Source organism: Rattus norvegicus, chromosome 4 (genome assembly GCF_021556685.1).
Source record: "Rattus norvegicus strain SHRSP/BbbUtx chromosome 4, alternate assembly SHRSP_T2T, whole genome shotgun sequence".
Taxonomy (NCBI): domain Eukaryota; kingdom Metazoa; phylum Chordata; class Mammalia; order Rodentia; family Muridae; genus Rattus; species Rattus norvegicus.
The window spans coordinates 21,204,306-21,225,506 of record NC_141537.1 but is presented as its reverse complement, the minus strand read 5'-3'; the positions used below and the strand labels follow the sequence as shown (position 1 = coordinate 21,225,506).

Here is a 21,201-nt window from a genome sequence, read left to right as displayed (position 1 = left end):
TCTAACAAGGCCACACCTTCAATCATGTCACTCTCTATGAGTGTAAAAGGGTTATTTCCAGTCATACCACCACACCACCTCTCCCTAAGCAAGACTGCACTACACCATGACCCCACAGTTCCTCCCTACTCAAGCTTTGCATGTGGCCACTGCTTTGAAACTTTTTGGGAAAGTTTCATAGCAGCAGCAATAATGCTTTGTTTTCTCTTGTTCCTGGACTTAGCAAAGCCATTGATCATTGACACTAAATCACTAATTATATCATGAATAAATTAATCTATTGGGCCATAACTGTCATGAAGTGATACATGAGTATTCTGAGATTATGGTTAATTTTCATTCTGGAGCAAGAACTGCTTGGCTTTTATTAATTATTAAAGAAATCATTGACCCAAAGTTCAAGAACAAGTCTATTATATATTCCATCTAATTATAGCTTGTAACACAAAAACATGGGGATATCAAATGACTTTTTAAAAGAGAAGACCCAGCATGAGAAGAAAGCACAGAGCATCAAATATTTTATTCTCACATACAGGACACAACATCCTATCCTATCCATTTAAATTTAGCATAAGATATTTAGATGAGTGAACAAATCATTTGAGTACAACAGCAATGAAAATTTGTATTTATTGTAGCAGTCTGTAAAGATCTCAGCTTATTTACCCATGAGTCCAAGGTAAAGACAGAGAGCATATAGCTTATGCTGGATAAAAGGATGAGTGAACACACAGACAATGGATGAGCCATTAACCAATAATTGGTTGTCAAGAGGATGATCACATAATTTTGACACACGTTTAAGACATTTTTAAAATGCAGACAATATTTAGTCTCATGCATGGTTGGGTGTGAAAGGAAGAAAATTCCAGGGCTAATTGACATAGCAATGTCTTTAGAGGTTTGGGTGAGTTCTATTGTTGGTTATCAACCAGAGAAGACTGCTTGGGCGTAGGTTTAAGACAATATGAAGTAATTGTCATCTGGCATCTACACTGGCTACTGTAGGACCCAGCATTTCTTAAGGTGAGATTTTAAACACAAAACCTGTATTCTGTGTTTCCATAGTTTACTTACAAAAAAAAAAAAACAGTTATCAAGAAGCAGAACTACAGAAGCCAAAAAATAAAATATGGGCAGTGCATTTAGAGACTTTCCCAGATTAATTAGGTCTTTGTTTTTATTTTGCTTAGCAGTCATGCCACCATGCTGAGTTTTACAGCCTGAATGGTATTTCCATCACGGAGTCAGTTGAGCTAAGGTCGGGAGCAATGTTACAATTTCCACACTTTATGTTACTCTGGACATTGATTTTTCCCTCAGGAAAGTGCTTTAAATGCTTACTTTTATATACAAACAGGTAAAAAAAAACCCTCACTCCAATCACATTTCATCCTCAGGCAACACTCCACACTGGGATTGAATCAATACTGACACCCAGAGCTTAGAAACAGCAACATGCAATCTATATATAGGAGACAGAGAGGAAAAGAATTCCACCAATGGAGACAGCTGAGTCTGCTATTATATCATCTGGTGAATTATCAAAAGTCAGGCTAAAAAAAAATGAAAATTTAAATTAAAATTAGTAGACTGGGCAGACTTCAGTTTTCCTGCCTATTAATCTAGAAAACTATTTCAAAATCTAATAATGCAAAATATTACTCAAAATACTTTCAGAAATAAAGATTATTGGGTTGGTGACTATATGTTGGAAATTCTTCTACAAAAGTATATAAGAAAGTAATATTTGGAGCAATTGTCTGAAAATATGCTAGTCCTACCAGCTATTTAACAGCAGCAGAAGGCGAAGTACAGACACACAGGGGAGCATACTTTCATCAGTGGTCCTTGATGAACAGATGGCAGCCTGTAGTCATTGCCAAAGTTTTCCTCGAAGGCCTCTTTCTAGACATCTCATCACTATTTGTAGGAGGCAATTGCTGAGATAAAGAGAATCAAGAAATCTAAGGTGTGTGGAAGGAGACCTGGGGGTAACTGAATGATCACAGTGATAGATAGCTAGAAGAAGCATTTAGCTTCCCCACTTCCAAAGGATAAAGCATATTTCATTGTTGTTTCTTGGAGGAATGCATTTTTCTGAAGAGAAACAGAGGATGATGAGATCTGGGGGAGAGGGAAATGGAGAGGGGAGGAGTTGGGAGGGGTAGAAGGAGGAAAAACAGTGATCAGAATGTACTGTATGAGAAATTAATATATTTTCAATGAAAACAAACAAAAAATCAATAAATAAGAAAATGGGGATTTAGTCGTGATGATGTTAGAAGGCTTTTCATTTATATCATTTTATCCTATAAGATGTGATTGCAATGGGAAATCTTCTAAAATATCTTTCCAGAGGAAATTCACAACATATTCATGTGAAGAACATTTTTTTATTTAAACTTTGCTAGATATATTATTGCTGTATAATTGATGTGAAACAGGCTACATATATTTCTAGCACACAGTTTATGCATAGATGTATTTCTATGGAAGGTTCACAGTCACAGAACGAATATATTCACTGTCTTAAAAGGCTTGCTCTTATCTTGGTATAACTAATTTCTCCTAACACTACCCCAAAGCCTGACTAGGTAACCACTTACATCATCAAATACACAATTAGTAGAATTGTAAGCAAATGGGAATATACAGTATATTTTCTCCATGTCTCATTATCAGACTTCTCCAAAACTGACATATCTCTATAATTTATTGCTTTTTATTTCTAAGTAATTATTCTCTGAAACATAAATATCTGACTAATAGACACTTAGTTGTTTAAGGTGTTTATTAAAAGGAATATAATACTTCTGCTGTACTATTTATTTTCAAGTGTTTTAAAGCACATACACATGTATTTTTTTGGGACAATTATAGGGGAGGAACTTCTAAATTGTATATCTGATGTTCATAGAATTATAAAGTATAAAATTATTTTCCAAATTGCACACACACACACATAAACACACACACACATATGTATTTGTGTGATGTGTGTACCTGAGTGTGTGTGTTCACGTGTACATTTCTGACCATCACAATTGATATACTATTTAAAATTTTCTTCTTTCTTAGAGACAAAATATTAAAGTAGGGTTATTTCTTATTTCCTTGTAACTGATATGAATGCAACCTATATGTTTATAGCAACAGCCACTTCAAGAGGAGACAATTTATGACCTGGTACCATAAACATAGTCAGTACTAAGCACTGGTGGGGACCATAGTGGAGTTCCTATCTGCTAAATTCCAGTATAATTCCAAACTGCATTCTAAATCATATTTCTTTTTCCCTTTTACTTATAATAGATTTTTGTATATAATATATGATGACTATAATTCTCCCCCCCTCACAGTTCCTCTCAGTCATCCCTCATATCTAAATCGGCCCATTTTCTAACTCTCATTAGAAAACAAGGAGGATTTTAAGGAATAATGGTGGTAGGCTTAGATTTTTCAAACCCGGCTTTAATAAGGGTGCTTATTTGATTCCCCACCACCACATTTCTAGCCCACCACCCAAAGGTAAGACAGAAAAGATGGTATGATAAGGGGGTGTGGGCCTGTTCAGAAGTAGTTCTCTGGGGCGATTCCAATCTCCATTGTCAGGATCTAGCCATCCAGCTTAGTGTTGGGATACCAACAGTCTAGTTCAAAGGTGCCACAGGGAGCAGCATCCAGCAGAAACCACTAGACTCATGGATTCACGTGAGTGAGTGGGAGTGCCAGGCCCAGCTGGAATGTTCAGGAGTTTTCTTCTGTGTGAAGATGCAAGGCAAGACCAAGGAAGCATCGCACAGTTAGCTATGCAAACATGCCGATGCTGTCCGCTGACTTCTATTTATACTCCAAATGTCACAAGTCCACTCACCCGCCTTGCCTCAGCAAAACATGTGAGTCTACCTCAGCGAAACATCACATGAGTCTGCATCACGTTATACAACCAGAAATTTCCACTTCAGATGACACAATAAAATAAGATAAAAGAAAAATTACTATATCATAACAGGAAAAAGCAAGCATAATGAAAAGAGCCTTAAAAAAGAAACAAGAAATAGATATAGGCAAGAGATATAGTGTCCACTTGTTTGGACACCCAGGAATCTATAAAAACAAGGAGCCACAAAATATACCAAAAGGAACAGTAAGGTAGAGAGAAAGAGATGGAGAATGATAGAGGAAGAGAAATATATATATATATATATATATATATACATATATATATATGTATACACATATTTAATTTAGTATATATTAAATTAAATTTAAAAGTCATGTCAGGATATTTTAGAAAAGGAACCTCCAAACATGTCATTGAGTTTGTTTTCGGTTGGTCATTTACTGTTAGAAAGGCAGCAGACCCTTAAGAGTAGTTTATTTCTTCCAGTGAAATTTCCTTGAAGAAAGCTAAATTGTCATTTGCAATTGGTTATTCATTGGAGAGCGCTTCTGGATTAGGAATGGGGCAGGTATCCACTTTTGCTTTCAGTTCTAGGACCCCATTTGGTGCAGGTCTATGCAGGTTCTGTGCACACTACCTCAGTCTCTGTAAATCATATGTGTGCTGATCCCAAAATTTAGAGTGCCTTGTCTCCTTGGTATCCTCCATCTCCTCTGGTTCTCAAAATCTTTCTTTCCTTGAGTGGAGGTAGACAATGTGAACACATCAAGTTTAGGGCAGATAATTTCAAGGGTTCCCAGTCTCTGCATTATATATGGCTAGGAGTCTCTTTATTTGTTCTTTTCTGCTGTAAGTGGAAGCCTCTCTGATGATGGCTGAGCAAGGTACTCATCTATGACAATAGTAGAATGTCATTAGGAGTTATTTTATTGCTATGCAAATTTTTCTAGAACTACAATATTGTTTTTACTCTAGATCCATGGGCTACTCAGTCTCAGATTCTTGGTCACCCAAGTAATGTTAGGTATGAGTCCCATCTTGTGAAGTGGGCCTAAAATCAAATCAGATGCTGGTTTAGTTACTCCCACAAGCTTTGTGCCTCCATTGCAGTACCCTTTTTTATAAGCAGGAGAGCATTGTATATCAAAGGATTTGTGGCAGGATTGATGTTTATCCTTCTCAGTTGACAGCATGAAGAGTACCTTCCTGTACCAATGATGCTAACACATATGGATAAAGGTTCTATTCAGGCACCTGCTTGAATTCTCCAAGTTCAACGAGTTGTGTAAATGTTGTTCACAGCAATGGTGCTTGCTATCAATTTGTAGAAAGCAATATCCTCAGCCATTTGGGGATTGCCTGGGTTGTTTGGAGGATTCCCAGGCAAATTCTTTGGCCAAGAAATTAATTAGATGTAACCCAATCTTGGAACTGGAAGCCTCATTTCATAACAAGAGATGTCTAATTGAGGCTGTGTCTCCCCCATTATTTGGCAATTTTGTTCAGAAAAAATTAGGAAGTTTCTACTGTATTATATTTCCATACTACACCAAAAATGGCCTTTAATTTAACTGTCTCCCCTTATATTTCCTCTCTTGTCCTTCTTTCCCTTCTTGATCCTCCCATTATTATACTCTACACCATCCTCCATTCTATCTATTCGCTTTCCCTTTTCTATAAAGATATATCTGCCTACTTCTATCAGTCCCATACTCTATACTTAATCTCTGTGATTCTATAGATTGTAGCTTGGTTATTGCTGACTCAACAGCTAATATCTACTCATAGGCACATACACACAGTATGTGTCTTTCTGGGTCTGGGTTACTTCGTTCCAAATAATTTTTTCTAGTTCCATCCATTTATCTCAAATTTCATCTTTTCATTTTTAAATGACTGAGTACTACTTTGTAATGCCAATGTACCTTATTTTGTTGATCTAGGTTGGTTAAAATTTCTGGATATTAGAATAGAGCAACAATAAACATCACTAAGCAAATGTCACTGTGTCAGGATGAAGGATCTTTTGGGTGCATATCCACAAGTAGTATAGCTGGATCTTGAGGTAAATTGATTCTCATCTTTCTGAGACACCACCACACTGATTTGCATACTGGCTACACAAGTTAGCTCTTTTAACAGCAATGGATGAATGTTCCCCTTGGTTCCACAACCTCACTACCACCCACTGTCATTTTGAAAAAAAAAAGTTCTTAGCCATTCTGACTGGTATAAGATGAAATCTCAAAGTAGTTTGGTTTGCATTTTCCTGATGACTAAAGATGTTGAACATTTCTCTAAGCGTTTCTTAGATACTTGAATTTTGTCTTTTAGGACTTCTGTTTAGATCTGTTCTACATTTTTGCATTGGATTATTTGTATTCTTGATATCTAGTGTTTTTAGTCCCTTGTATGTTTTATATAATAGCGTTTACTATTCCATAGTTTTGTTTCATTTTTTAATTCATTCTCATTCTGCAGGGTGCAGCTTTATTCCATTGATGATGTACAGAAGCTTCTCAGTTTCATGAGATTCCAGTCATTAATTGTTGACCTTAGCACCTATGCTAATGGAATTCTGTGCAGAAAGTCTTCTCCTATGCTACTGAGTTCAAGGCTATTTCCCCAATTTCTCTATATCAAGTTCAATGTATTTTCATTTTTTTTCCTTTGAGGTGTTTGATTCGTTGGGAGGTGAGTTTTGCCCAGTCAGAATTGTAAGTATCAATCCATTTGGATTCTTCTATATGCAGCCATTGAGTTTGATGAGCAACTTTTAATGAAGATGTTGTCTTTTTCCAGAGTGTATTTCTGGATTCCTGAACAAAAATCAGGTATTTGTGGGTGTGTAGATTCATATCTGGGACTTTAGTTTGATTTTATTGATTGATATGTTCGTTTTTGTGTCATACCATGTTTTGTTTGTTTGTCTTTTTTATTAGTGCAACTTGAAATCAAGAATGTATCTTCAATAGTTGGAAAGTTTTTATTACACAGGTCTTTCACTAATTTGGTTAGAGTTATCCCAAGAATTTTATATTATTTGAGGCTATTGTGACAAGTGTTTCCCTGATTTATTTCTGAGATCATTTGTCATTTGATATAGGACAGTTTTCTGAGTTAATTTTGTATCCAGCTACATTGCTGAAAGTATTTATCTTGTATGAATTTTTCCATGGACTTTTCAAGGTCACTTATGTATACCATCATATTATTTGCAAATATTCTTCAGCTTCCTTTGCAACTTAGATTGCCTCAATCTCTCTTAGTTGCCTTACTGCTCTAGCTAAGATTCCTAGTAAAATATTAAAGAGATATGAAGAGAGTGAACAATCTTGTCTTATTCTTGATTTTACTGGAATTACTTAGAATTTCTCTCTATTTAAGGTGTTGACTATGGACTTGCTGTAAACTGCCTTTACAATGTTTAGTTAGTCCTTGGTATCTCTTCTCTTTCCAGGACTTTTATTATCAAAGTATGTTGGATTTTGTCAAAGATCTTTTCTGCAACTAATGACCATGTTTTGTACTTCAGTTTGTTGATTTGTAATATTACATTTATTGATTTACAGATATGGAACTATATCATTTTATCTTAGGAAGTTGTAACGCCCACCTCGTCCAGCAAGGAAGACGCAACACCGTTGGATTCTTCTCAACAGTCTTTATTGCAGGAACATCTCATTGTTGATACAGGGGACCCCGAGGAACAAAGGCACCAGCCTTATATACAAAACAGGCTATGGCTATATACTTGTCCTCTAGGGATTGGTGAAGCATGAAATACCTCATTAGTATGAGTATCACTCCAGCCTGAAGCTGCCAGAGAAATGCTAAGGACATGCACTTTGTGGGTGTAAACCACAAACAACCACCAGATGTCAGCGCCATCTTTTATCTATATGTGCCACTCCCTACAACTCCTCCTTTTTTGTATTATTAAAAAAGAGAAAGCCATTAGGTGGAGGTAGTGGTCTGAGAGAGATCAGACATGTCTCACAGAGTGCCCAGCTCGGCTATGGTGGGCCACTCTTGCAGTTAGGACTGCACCCCAATGACAACAAATGAACTTATGCTGTAACACACCATTCTGGGCTATACGTATGTTTTTATTGGGGGAGAAACTGGGCAGAGGAGCATTTGACCAGCCCATATGTTCAAACGGGGTGTAGCCACCTCTTTCTATGACTGGTCTAGATCAGGGTGTCACGTCAATATTGTCATTGTTCCTGTCTTAGGTCGTTCCTCTCGGCAGCTCGGCCTTTTACGTCACTGGGTTACCGTATCGCCACCGGGCCCCTGCCTTAGGTTGGTCCGAGCCCGAGGAAAGTTGCCCGTCTCTGGATACAATGACTTCACATGACACTGACAAAATATGATCTAGGGCGAACTCTTAATTTTTCAAAGAGGCCAGCCATATGTTGGGAGAAGCACCACTTTCAATGGCAACCATAGCCTGGTAAACAATCGCTTTGTGTCTGGCATGCTCTCGTTGTAAACGGCAAAAGAGCCATAGACATACTCCACATCCCAAGAGGACAATGGCCCCCCAGGCAAACATGCCAGCCCATTCTTTGAAAAAGGAGAAAGCATTGGTAATCCATGAGGTGAAATCTCCAAACGTGACGTGTTCCAATCTAGTGTTGCTAAGGACAGCAATCTGCATCAGCAATTGTCTCGATAATTGCTCTGCTTTCATGTACCAGTTTCCTTTCAGATAATTTGAGATTTCTTTGCTCTGTTGAGAATACTGAGAAAAGTTAGCTTGCAAAGGAGTAATACATGGAAAACTACAATTATGTATCATAATTAAAGTTGTAATGTTCAATTCAGCAGAATTATTGACTGATGTGTCTCCACTGCCTGAAGAGACTCCTTGGATAACTATACTCAAAGCAGCCAGGATGGCCCCAGTGCTCATTGCACTGTCACTCATAGGATCTAACCAATTAGCTCATGTGGTCCTTCGCAGCCATATACAAGGCTGAGAGGAATTTTTAAAAGTGAAACATAATGTATGCAGCAAAGAAAGATTAGTGGCAGTATACCGTTGGGGCAATTCTCCATTTGGCACTATAGAGGGAACACCACGCAAACAGGAGGTGGAGAAAAAGGTTGGCAAGACAGTAGAATTGCTATGAACTGGCATAAGTACTGGCCAGGATCTGGCAATAGCCCACAGCATGGGTGAATCAACCTGGATTACCATTCCCAGTAGTAATAGTAGGGTTCATAGTCTCATCTTCAGGAATAGCAGGAGGCAGTTTTCGAGTCAAATGCTCAGGCACCCAGATTGGATTGTCTTGATTCTGTGGAAAAACACAAACAGCTCCCCTAGATCTCGAAATTATGGGATCTGGGCCACACCAGTCACCAGATAAGACATCCTTCCACTTCTGTATTAGTCATAGGTTTAGTAGTAGCATGGCGATCCGCAGCAGAGCGGCCATGCACATCCAAGATTAAAAAGCTCAAAGTAAAAAGCACTAATGACAACTGTTCTCTTAATGTTCTGCCATAGGCAATTCCCCCTTTTTGTTTTTGTATAAGATCTTTTAAGGTACAATGTGCTCTTTCCACAATTCCTTGACCTTGGAGATTGTACTATAATCCAGTAGTATGCTTGACCTGCATTGTCTGGCAAAATGCCTGAAAGGACTTTGCTGTGTAGGCAGGCCCGTTGTCTGTCTTGAGACTATCAGGCTTTCCCCAGGCTGCCCACACCTCTAAGCAATGACTAATGGCATTACGAGCCTTTTCATCAGTCATCAGAGTGGCATGTATAATACCAGAACAGGTATCAACAGAAACATGAGCATACTTTAAATTTCCAAATTGAGATATGTGTGTGACATCCATCTGGCAAATTTTTAGCAGAATCAGACCATGAGGGTTAATTCCCACATGAGGAGGGTGGTGAAATTGAACACAATTCTGGCAATGTAATACCACATCACGAGCTGCAACTCTAGAGATTTTAAATTTTTGTTGAATAGTGAAGGCAGGAACATGAAACTTTTGATGAAATTCTCTAGCGAGATCAACCGGAGCTGTATGAAAAATAAACTCTCTACGAGTACTAGCATCTACCAGGGCGTTATTGCTGGCCATGGGACCAGGCAAATTAGTATGGGCTCGAATATGTTGTATGAAAAATTTATTTTTTTGGCCCAAATCAATTTTTGTAATTCTAAAAGAATTTGACATACAGTACTAGTCGACCTAATTGGCCCTGCAATTTCAAGTGAGCGCACAGCATTAACTACATAAGCAGAATCAGAAATTAAATTAAAAGAATCATGAAATCTTTTAAAAACTTCTAATACAATTTTACATTCTGTAATTTGGGGGTTGCCTGGACTGTATTGAATTAATACTGGTTCTTGAGAATCAACCATATAGGTACCTACACCTGTTTTGGAGCCATCTGTATAAATATCTAACGCTCCAGACAAAGGCAGTGACCTTAGGAAAGATCACTGGATGTTCAGTAAAAAATTGTAACAAAGGATCCTTAGGATAATGATTGTCAAACTCTCCATCAAAACTACAGCATAATATGGCCCAATCATCTATCAAGGCACAGAATGTTTCCATCTGAGCTGTAGTATAAGGTATAATAATTTTCTTGGGTAAAATACCAAAATGCTGAATGCAAGATTTAACACCTAACATAGCAAGCTGTGCAACGGCAGAAGGGTAATGTTCAAGGGTCTTATTAGGAGAAATATGGGGATAAATCCACAGAAGTGGTCCTTGTTGCCATAGCACCCCTGTAGGCTGAGGAAAGGTTCTCAGTATACACAAAAAAAGATCTTCCTTTTCCTTGTACCTTGTTGCATTGCCTTTTCCAGTCTTTCTTCTGCTTTCCTTAAGGATAATCGTGCTTCCTTGGTTAAAGCACGGGGTGACGTAAGCTGAGAATCCCCTTTCAGGATCTCATAGAGTGGTTGTAACACTACATTGGGCATTTTAATATGTACATAGGGTCGAATCCAATTTATGCTTCCTAGTAATTTCTGAAAGTCATTAAATATTTTTAAATGATTTTTTGGTCAAGTGGCTGACAAAAGAATTGTAACCAGTTCACCTGGGACTTTCAGGACCTCAGTAGCAGCCCTTTATCAAACTGTCTCAGTGGGCTAAAGGCCCATGGAAAAGAAAACATTAATCTTGACCTTGGTCACAGCCTCTAATTGGAGTAAGCTGAAGAGCCGGTGCCAAGACATTTCCTCTTATCATCTTAGAGTAAAGCCTGTTCTGTCTGGAAAAACAAAGTTACTCACAGTCTGCTGTAGACTTTTTTTGAAACTACTTCAGGGGCTACCCTGTCCCCAAACCTGGGGCATTTTGACCAGAGAGGCAGGAACTGGCTGTTGAGGGGATAGGATCAAAGGCACTCTCGATGTAATTTAATGTTGGAGACCAACTCCTCTCTTGGAATAAGGCCAGCAGATAAGGTAGGCTCCCTTAAAGAACTTCTCTTAATGAGTGCTCTCCTTCTGTGAGCAAGTGTTGAAGGTCAGGTCACTAAAGGCAGCAACTGGAATATTTTTTTTTCTGACCTTGTTCTTTGAGGGATGGATAAATTCCTTTCTAGTTCTTGTTTTCCTTAGAGTCCTCCTCCGCCTCACTCTCAGCCTTTTCAGATCATTCCTCCTGTAGCATTTCTAACACAGCCTGTCCCTTTTTTATAGCCTGCTGACAGCATTTCTGATCTTCTAGACATCTATGCACTAAGCGCTTTCAAGGTTCCTTGCTCCCAAGCAAAATCTAAATCTTTCCCCAGCTTATCCCAGCTGTCCACCATGAGATTCCCAGAGACAGCGAACCAAGGTGCAATGGCATCACATTCACTAAGAAATCTCTCTATAGTGCTTCTTTTCATCCTAAGCCTTTTTCTTTCAAACAGCTCTTGAAGAGCCAGAAAAATTGGGTGAGACCAAGAAGTCTCCATGCTCACTGCAGCAGCTCCGCAGCTAGTTTCCCTGCCCCCTACTGTGTGGGCTGCGAGCACAAGCACAGATAAAACACTATGCTTCAAAAAATAACGTTGGCTATCAACCAACACACCGCCACTAGAGTGGGGTCCATAAAATTAAATTTCCTTTCACTACACTTGCTCCATAGCCAGAGGCCTTATCTGGGGAACTTTTATTTATGAGCGGTTTCTTCCTCAAGGTCTGCCAAGTCATTCTCACTAAGCTCTGAGTCACTAGATATTCCCAAGGTCAATGCCTTTAAAGAGGGAAATAATTTCTTTGTCTCTAGGTCCGGACTATCACTCCGGTCTTTCTCTATCCTCTCCTTGGTTTTTTTCTGTCTTTTCTTTTATTCCCTTTCCTCCCTTTCTTTTCTTTCCTTCCTTCAAAACTTTCTCTTCCTCTGACATACTTTCTTGTTGCTCTGTAAGGATTTTTTTGACCTGTCCTAACAGCTTCTTCACAATGTTTATCTTCTAAGCAGGCATGGACCATTCGCCAAAGCGACTTTGTCCCTGGTTTAAGCTTGCCCTCTGTTGTTTCCCTATCCAGATCTTTTCCTAACTTGCCCCATGCTCTCAAAGTAAGAGATCCTGACACTATAAACCACGGAGCACAACAGTTACATTCATCAAGAAAGCTCAACAGGATTTTCTTTTCGATTTTAAGCTTATGCTGACCAAGAAGCTCCTGAAAAGCTGACAGGAGCGGAGTAGAGTGTGAGTTTCCCATGCTTTACGAGCTTATTTACGATCGATTTACGGGCAGGGCAAGCTGACGTGTTTTTTTACACACGGTCTTGTAGTTCATCATTAGTGGGCTCTTCCCAGCAAATGCACTCGTGTCCTGGACGGTGGCAATTCAAACAGTAACAACACCACAACACAAAAAGGGTAAAAGGCAAAAGTGCTAGTCCAACCCACAGAGGATCAATTGGGGATCAACATTGCTGTGTTCCACAAACCCTTTTGCCTCTAAATCAAGGCTTTCATCATCATTGCTTACTCCAGAGAACCTTATTGTCCCTATTAGGGAATTTTATAGTCCCTATTACCCGGGAGCTTTATAGTTCCTTATCCAGAAGCTTTATTGCCCCTTCTGGGAACTTACCGACATCGCTGTCCTGGATTGAAGAGTTCTGAATCCACGAGAAAAGAGAATTTTCTTAGGTCACCGTTTGGGCCACCAGTTGCAACACCCACCTCATCCAGCAAGGAAGACACAACACCGTTGGATTCTTCTCAACAGCCTTTATTGCAGGAACACCTCATTGTTGATACAGGGGACCCCGGGGAACAAAGGCACCAGCCTTATATACAAAACAGGCTATGGCTATATACTTGTCCTCTAGGGATTGGTGGAGCATGAAATACCTCATTAGTATGAGTATCACTCCAGCCTGAAGCTGCCGGAGAAATGCCAAGGACATGCACTTTGTGGGTGTAAACCACAAACGACCACCAGATGTCAGCGCCATCTTTTATCTATATGTGCCGCTCCCTACAGTAAATAATTTAAGGAGTATTGTCATTGACTTTGAAAGTCTAATTATTTCTTGCAGTCTACCCCTTTTAGGTCTGATTTCTTCTTTTTGTTTTAGAGCATTCATATATGCTGTTAAGTGCCTCGTATAACATGTCTCCTTTTTTTGTCTGTTGGTTTTTAATGTAGGCACTTAGTATGAAATGGCCTCTTAAAAACTACTTTCATTGTGTCTCATTAGTTAGGGTAAGTTGAATATTCACTTTCATTCACTTCTAAGAAGTCTTCATTTCTGTATTAATTTCTAGCTGTACCCAGTTTTTAATTAGTAGAGAGTTATTCAAATTCCATGAGTCATAGCTTTCTGCTGTGTTGCTAGTAAACTTTAATTAGTGGTCTTCTGATTGGATGTAGGACATTGCTTCAACTTTCTCATATTTGTTGAGACTTGCTTTATGTCTGAGTATGCAGTCAAACTTGGAGAAAGTTTCCCAAGGTGTTCAGAAGGTAGATTATTTTGTTTTCGGGGTTTTTTTTGGGGGGGAGTGAAATGTTCTGTAAATATCTATTATGTTAATTTGGTTTTTAACATTTGGTAGCTCCAGCATTTCTCTGTTTAGTTTTTGTGTGAATGGCCCTGTTAGTGACAGTGGGCTACTGAAATCTTCCATTTTCACTGAGTAAAGGCCAATATATGGTTTAAATCGTAGTAATAGTGTTTTGATTACAAACTTGGGTATCCTTGTGTTTTGTGCACAGATATTAATTGCAAGGTCTTGAGTTTTTCCTTTGATGACCATGTAGTACCTTTCCCTATCCATCAAGTATTAGATCCATTTCCTTGGAGTATCTTTCTCCATCCGTTTACTCTGAGTATGTTTATCTTTGATTTTAATGTGTGTTGTTTTTAGATATATCATGGGGATAGATCCTGTTTTCACAACCATTCTGCTAGTATGTTACTTTTTATGGAATTAAGAATATTGAGATGCAAAGATATCAATGACGTGTTAATTGATTTCTGTCATTTTGTTATTCTCTCTCTCTCTCTCTCTCTCTGTGTGTGTGTGTGTGTGTGTGTGTGTGTGTGTGTGTGTGTGCGCGCGCGTGTGCATGTGTGTGTTTCCTCTCTCTTTTGATTTGTGGCTCTGGGATGATTTAGTCCTTTTGTTCTCTTAGTTGAGATTGACCTTTTAGGTTATAACTTTGCTTCTTGTACCCACTTTAGGGCTAGGTTTTCAAATAGATTTTGCTTAAATTAGTTTTCAGCATGAAATACCCCATTTTCTCCATCTTTATGATTAAAAGTTTGACTGGATATAGTACTCTGTGTTAGCATCTATAGTCTACTAGAGTCTGTAGAACATCTGTCTAAGTTCTTTTGGATTTAATATTTAAATTGAAAAGTCTGGTGTTGTTCTAATAGGACTGCCTTTATATGTTACTTGGTATTGTCCTCTTGAAGCTTTTAATACATTTTCTTTGTTCTGTACATTTTGGGTTTTGAATTATGTGTTGAGGTGACTTGAATATGAATGGCCACCATAGGCCCTTGTATTAGAATATGTAGTCATTGGAGAGTGGCATCACTACAGAATGATTAGGAGATATGGCCTTGCTAGAGGAGGTGTGTCCTGTCACTAGGTGTCTTAGTTAGGGTTTTATTGCTGTGAACAGACACCATGACCAATGCAAGTTTTATAAAAGACAACATTTAATTGGGGGTGGCTTACTGGTTCAAAGGTTCAGTCCATTATCATCAAGGCAGGAGCATGGCATCACCCAGGCAGGCCTGGTGCAGGAGGAGCTGTGTTCCACACCTCCATCCAAAGGAAGCCAGGAACAGACTGAGCATCCTCAGGCCACTAGGAGGAGGGTCTCCAAGCCCACCCCCACAGTGACATATTTCCTCCAACAGGGTCACACCTTTTAATAGTGCTACTTCTGGGCAAGCATATGCAAACTATCACTTTCCACTCTCTGGTCTCCATGGGCATGTTTAAATACATGAGTTTGTGGAGGTCATACCTAAGCATAGCATAATAAAAACATGCATTTAGACCAACTTCTAAAGTCCCTTAGGCTACAGCATTATCAACAATGTTAAAAATCCAAAATTCAAGGTCTCTTCTGAGATCCATCCAATCACTTAACTGTAATGTGGAATTAAGACAGGCAACCAGCTGGGCAAACTTCAAACTCTGCCATCTCCATGTCTCATGTTAAAGATCTTTTCCCAATCTGTTGGTTTCCATTTTGTCCTATTGACAGTTCCACCACAGAGCTCCTACAGATGATAAACATCTTTAGCAAAGTGGCTGGGTATAAAATTAACTCAAACAAATCAGTAACCTTCCTCTACTCAAAGGATAAACAGGCTGAGAAAGAAATTAGGGAAGCAACACCCTTAACAATAGTCACAAATAATATAAAATACCTTGGGGTGACTCTAATCAAGCAAATGACAGATCAGTATGATAAGAACTTCAAGTCTCTGAAGAAAGATATCAAAGAAGATCTCAGAAGATGGAAAGATCTCCCATGCTCATGGACTGGCAGGATTAATATAGTAAAAATGGCCATCTTGCTGAAAGCAACCACAGATTCAATGCAATCCCCATCAAAATTCTAACTCAATTCTTCACAGAATTAGAAAGAACAGTTTGCAAATTCATTTAGATTAACAACAAACCTAGCCAGGATAGCTAAAACTATCCTCAACAATAAAGAATTTCTGGGGGAATGATCATCCCTAACCTCCAGTGGTATTGCTGAGCAATAATGATAAAAACTGTAAGATATTGGTACAGAGACAGTTAGGTGTATCATGGTGTATCAATATATGAATTGAAGCCCAGAAATGAACCCACACACCTATGATCATCTGATCTTTGACAAAGAAGCTAAAACCATCCAGTGGAAGAAAGACAACATCTTTAACAAATGGTGCTGATTCAAGTGGAGGTCAGCATGTAGAAGAATTCAATGCCTCGTACAAAGATCAAGTCCAAGTGGATCTTGGACTTCCAAATAAAACAGATACAATGAAACTAATAGAAGAGAAGGTAGGCAAGATCCATGAACACATGGTACAGGGAGAAATTTCCTGAACAGAACACCAATGTCTTACGCTCTAAGATAAAGAATCGACAAATGGGATCTCATAAAATTGCAAAACTTCTGTAAGGCAATGTGCAACATTCTTATTCATCAGAGAAACTCAAATCAAAACTACTTTGAGATCACATTTTAACACCTGTCAAAATGTCTAAGATTAATAATACAAGTGATAGTTCCATTGCTGGTGGGAGTGCCAAGATGTACTGATGCTATTTAAATCATTGTGGACATCGTCAGAAAGTTGGGAATTAATCTACTTCTAGATCCAGCTATATTGCTTCTGGACATATTCTTAAAAAATACTTGATCATACTATAGGAACACTTGATCAAACATATTCACTCAGAATAGCCAGAAATTGGAGGCAACCTAGATGTCCATCAACAAAAGAATGGATTAATAAAGTCTGGAAGATACACAATAAAATATTATTCAGCTGCTAAAAACTGACATCATATAATTTGCAGGCAAATGGTTTGAACTAGGAAAAAAATCATCCTTGAGTCTGGCAACCAAGACCCAGAAAGTAAATATGGTCTGTATTCACTTCTATCTGGATATAAACCTTTAAATAAATTGTACCATAGACCCAGAGAGAATAGAGAACAAACTAGGTGGGGATGCATGATCTAGCTGTGTTGGGCAAATAGAATAGATTTTATGGGTGAACTGGAACAGGATAAGAATAGAATGATTAAGTGGGAAGGGCAAGGGCAGATGTAATTGATTCAGGGAGTGAGAAGAGAGACATCTAGAATTGAAAAGTATTTGAAGGATGGTAGAGAAACCTAGTGCAGTGGAACTTCCTATAACATATGAAAGTGATCCTAGTGAATTCTCCAAATAACAAGGCCCTTAGTGACCATCTTCTGTCATCAAATGAAGTTTACAGTGCTAGGGCTGGGTTCCATCCAATTGTGATAATGACCAAAAAGGGTCCCATGGAAATCCCCAAAGAACTCAGGATGCTGCCAAGGCAATAGGTACCTTTACCTATGCTGAGAGTATATCTCCATTAATAAATACAACATGCACACAATTCATGGCATATGGAGAGGACAAACTTTTACCAAATAGAACCTTTACCCCAAGGTCCTAATGTCTTTGGTATGAGATGGTACTCTTTCAGCTACTAAAAGAGAAACCTAAGCACCAGCACAGCCACAGAAACTTTTATTTATGATCGGTCCTGCTGTAAAATATGCTTACTAATGGTGATATAAAACTTGTGGGAGTAGAGGTAAGACCAATTTTCTCCTCCAAGTGACCTGCCTGGTGGGCTAAGGACACACAGAGGCAAAATTCCTCTAGGACAAGACACTTCTGGTTTTTAGCTGGAGCCCAAACCTCACTGATCTCGGCCCACAGCTCCCTGCTCCCAAACCCCATGGGAGAGAGCTCACGGCCCAGACAGGTGGACACTCCTGAGACTGCAGAGCAGGAAAGATCACCAATACTACCCAACCCTGTCCACATCTCTGGCCCAAGAGGAAACTGTATAGGGCATCTGGAAACAGGAAGATAGGGGCACTCAAGCCACAGGTCCCCTGTGGTCCAGACACCTCCTGGATCTGAAGGGACCCGGTTAACAGCTCCATGCACCCAAATCCCATGGAAGGGAGAGCTAAACCTTCAGAGGGGCAGACACGCCTGGAAAGCCAGAAGAGACTACACTCTGCCCACATTTCTGACTCCAGGGGAAAACACCTAATGCCATCTGGGACCCCTGTGCACAGGGCCCCGGGAAAAGGTGGAGCAGACCCTTCTGGTTGCTGCCTTCACTGAGAGCTCAAACACAGCCCCCCACGAGCAACTTCAGGCCCTGGAACACAGGTAAAACCATCTTTTCTGCTCCAAGTGACCTGCCTGGTGGACTCAGGACACATGCCCACAGGAACAGCTGAAGACCAGTAGACAGGAAAGACGGCACACCTGAAAGCAGAACACTCTGTTCCCATAACTGACTTAAAGAAAACGGGAAGACAGGTCTACAGCACTCCTGACACACAGGCCTATAGGACGGTCTAGCCACTGTCAGAAATAACAGAACAAGGTAACACCAGAGACAACCTGATGGCAAAAGGCAAGTGCAGGAACCCAAGCAACAGAAACCAAGACTCTACATGGCACCACTGGAGCCCAATTCTCCCACCAAAGTGAACACTGAATATCCAAACATACCAGAAAAGCAAGATCTTCATTTTAAATCACATTTGATCATGATGATGGAGAACTTCAAGAAATACATAGAGAACTCCCTTAGAGAAACACGGGAAAGCATTAAAAAAAAAAAAAAAAACAGAAGCCTATAGAAAGGAATCACAAAAATCCCTGAAAGAATTCCAGTAAAACACAATCACACAGGTGAAGGAATTAAAAATGGAATTAGAAGCAATGAAGAAAGCACAAAGAGAGGCAATACTGGATATAGAAAACCAAAGGAAGAGACAAGGAGCCATAGATACAAGCATCACCAACAGAATACAAGAGATAGAAGAGAGAATCTCAGGAGCAGAATAGTCCATAGAAATCATTGACACAACTGTCAAAGATGATGTAAAACGGAAAAAGCTACTGGTCCAAAACATACAGGAAATCCAGGACTCAATGAGAAGATCAAACCTAAGGATAACAGGTATAGAAGAGAGTAAAGACTCCCAACTCAAAGGACCAGTAAATATCTTCAATAAAATCATAGAAGAAAACTTCCCTAACCTAAAGAAAGAGATGCCCATAAACATACAAGAAGCCTACAGAACTCCAAATAGATTGGACCAGAAAAGAAACTCCTCCTGTCATATAATAGTCAAAACACCAAATGCACAAAACAGAGGAAGAATATTAAAAGCACTAAGGGAAAAAGGTCAAGTAACATATAAAGGCACACCTATCATAATTAAACCATATTTGCTCCAGAGACTACGAAAGCCAGAAGATCCTGGACAGATATCATACAGACCCTAAGAGAACACAAATGCCAGCCCAGGTTACTGTATCCTGCAAAACTCTCGATTAACATACATAGAGAAACCAAGATGTTCCATGACAAAACCAAATTTACACAATATCTTTCTACAAATCCAGCGCTACAAAGGACAATAAATGGTAAAGCCCAACATAAGGAGGCAAGCTACACCCTAGAAAAAGCAAGGAACTAATCATCTTGGCAACAAAAAAAAGAGGAGAAAAGCACACAAACATAATCTCACATCCAAATATGAATATAACAGGAAGCAACAATCACTATTCCTCATTATCTCTCAACATCAATGGACTCAAATCCCCAATAAAAAGACATAGATTAACAAACTGGATATGCAATGAGGACCCTGCATTCTGCTGCCTACAGGAAACACACCTCAGAGACAAAGAGAGACACTACCTCAGAGTAAAAGGCTGGAAAACAAATTTCCAAGCAAATGATCAGAAGAAGCAAGCTGGAGTAGCCATTCGAATGGAATCGAATTCGAATCGAATAAAAACGATTTTCAACCAAAAGTCATCAAAAAAGGTAGGGCAGGACACTTCATAGTCATCAAAGGAAAAATTCACCATGAACTCTCAATCCTAACTATATGTGCTCCAAATACAGGGGCACCTACATACAATAAAGAAACCTTACTAAAGCTCAAAGCACACATTGCACCTCACAGAATAATAGTAAGGAGATTTCAACAATCCACTCTCATCAATGGACAGATCATGGAAACAGAAATTAAACAGAAACATAGACAGACTAAGAGAAGTCATGAACCAAATGGACTTAAAAGATATTTATAGAACATTTTATCCTAAAACAAAAGGATATACCTTCTTCTCACCACCTCATGGTACTTTCTCCAAAATTGACCATATAATTGGTCAAAAAACAGGCCTCAACAGATGCAGAAAGATAGAAATAATCGCATGCATCCTATCAGACCACCACGGGCTAAAGCTGGTCTTCAAAAACAATAAGGGAAGAATGCCCACATATACATGGAAATTGAACAATGCTCTACTCAATGATAACCTGGTCAAGGAAGAAATAAAGAAAGAAATTAAAGACTTCTTAGAATTTAATGAAAATGAAGGTACAGCATACCCAAACTTATGGGACACAATGAAAGCTGTGCTAAGAGGAAAACTCATAGTTCTGAGTGCCTGCACAAAGAAACAGGAGAGGGCATATATCAACAAGATAGATAAACCCTTAGCCAGACTACTGAGAGGACACAGAGAGTGTATCCAAATTAACAAAACCGGAAATGAAAATGGAGATATAACTACAGATTCAGAGGAAATTCAAAAAATCATCAGATCCTACTACAAAAACCTATATTCAACAAAACTTGGAAATCTGCAGGAAATAGACAATTTCCTAGACAGATACCAGGTACCAAAGTTAAATCAGGAACAGTTAAGTGATTTAAACAACCCCATAACTCCTAAAGAAATAGAAGCAGTCATTAAAGGTCTCCCAACCAAAAAGAGCCCAGGTCCAGATGGGTTCAATGCAGAATTCTATAAGACCTTCATAGAAGACCTCATATCAATACTGTCAAAACTATTCCACAAAATTGAAAAATGTGGAGCACTACCGAATTCCTTCTATGAAGCCACAATTACTTTTATACCTAAATCACACAAAGACCCAAAAAGAAAGAGAACTTCAGACCAATTTCCCTTATGGATATTGATGTAGAAATACTCAATAAAATTCTTGCA

General features: G+C 38.9%; 1 long non-coding RNA gene across 2 annotated transcripts in view; it reads right to left on the bottom strand.

Annotated features, from left to right (window-relative positions):
• Nucleotides 1–7,559: 7,559 nt before the first annotated feature.
• The window catches only part of LOC147994708 (uncharacterized), a 46,955-nt gene continuing 33,313 nt past the window's right edge, over nt 7,560–21,201 (bottom strand). Inside the window, exons 3-4 of one of the 2 annotated variants that reach the window (XR_015685922.1) lie at nt 9,117–9,219; nt 7,560–8,660 (exon numbers count right to left, since the gene is read on the bottom strand). This is a non-coding gene — a long non-coding RNA (uncharacterized LOC147994708). The remainder of the gene's footprint in view (nt 8,661–9,116; nt 9,220–21,201) is intronic. The other variant, XR_015685921.1, reaches the window with a different exon arrangement.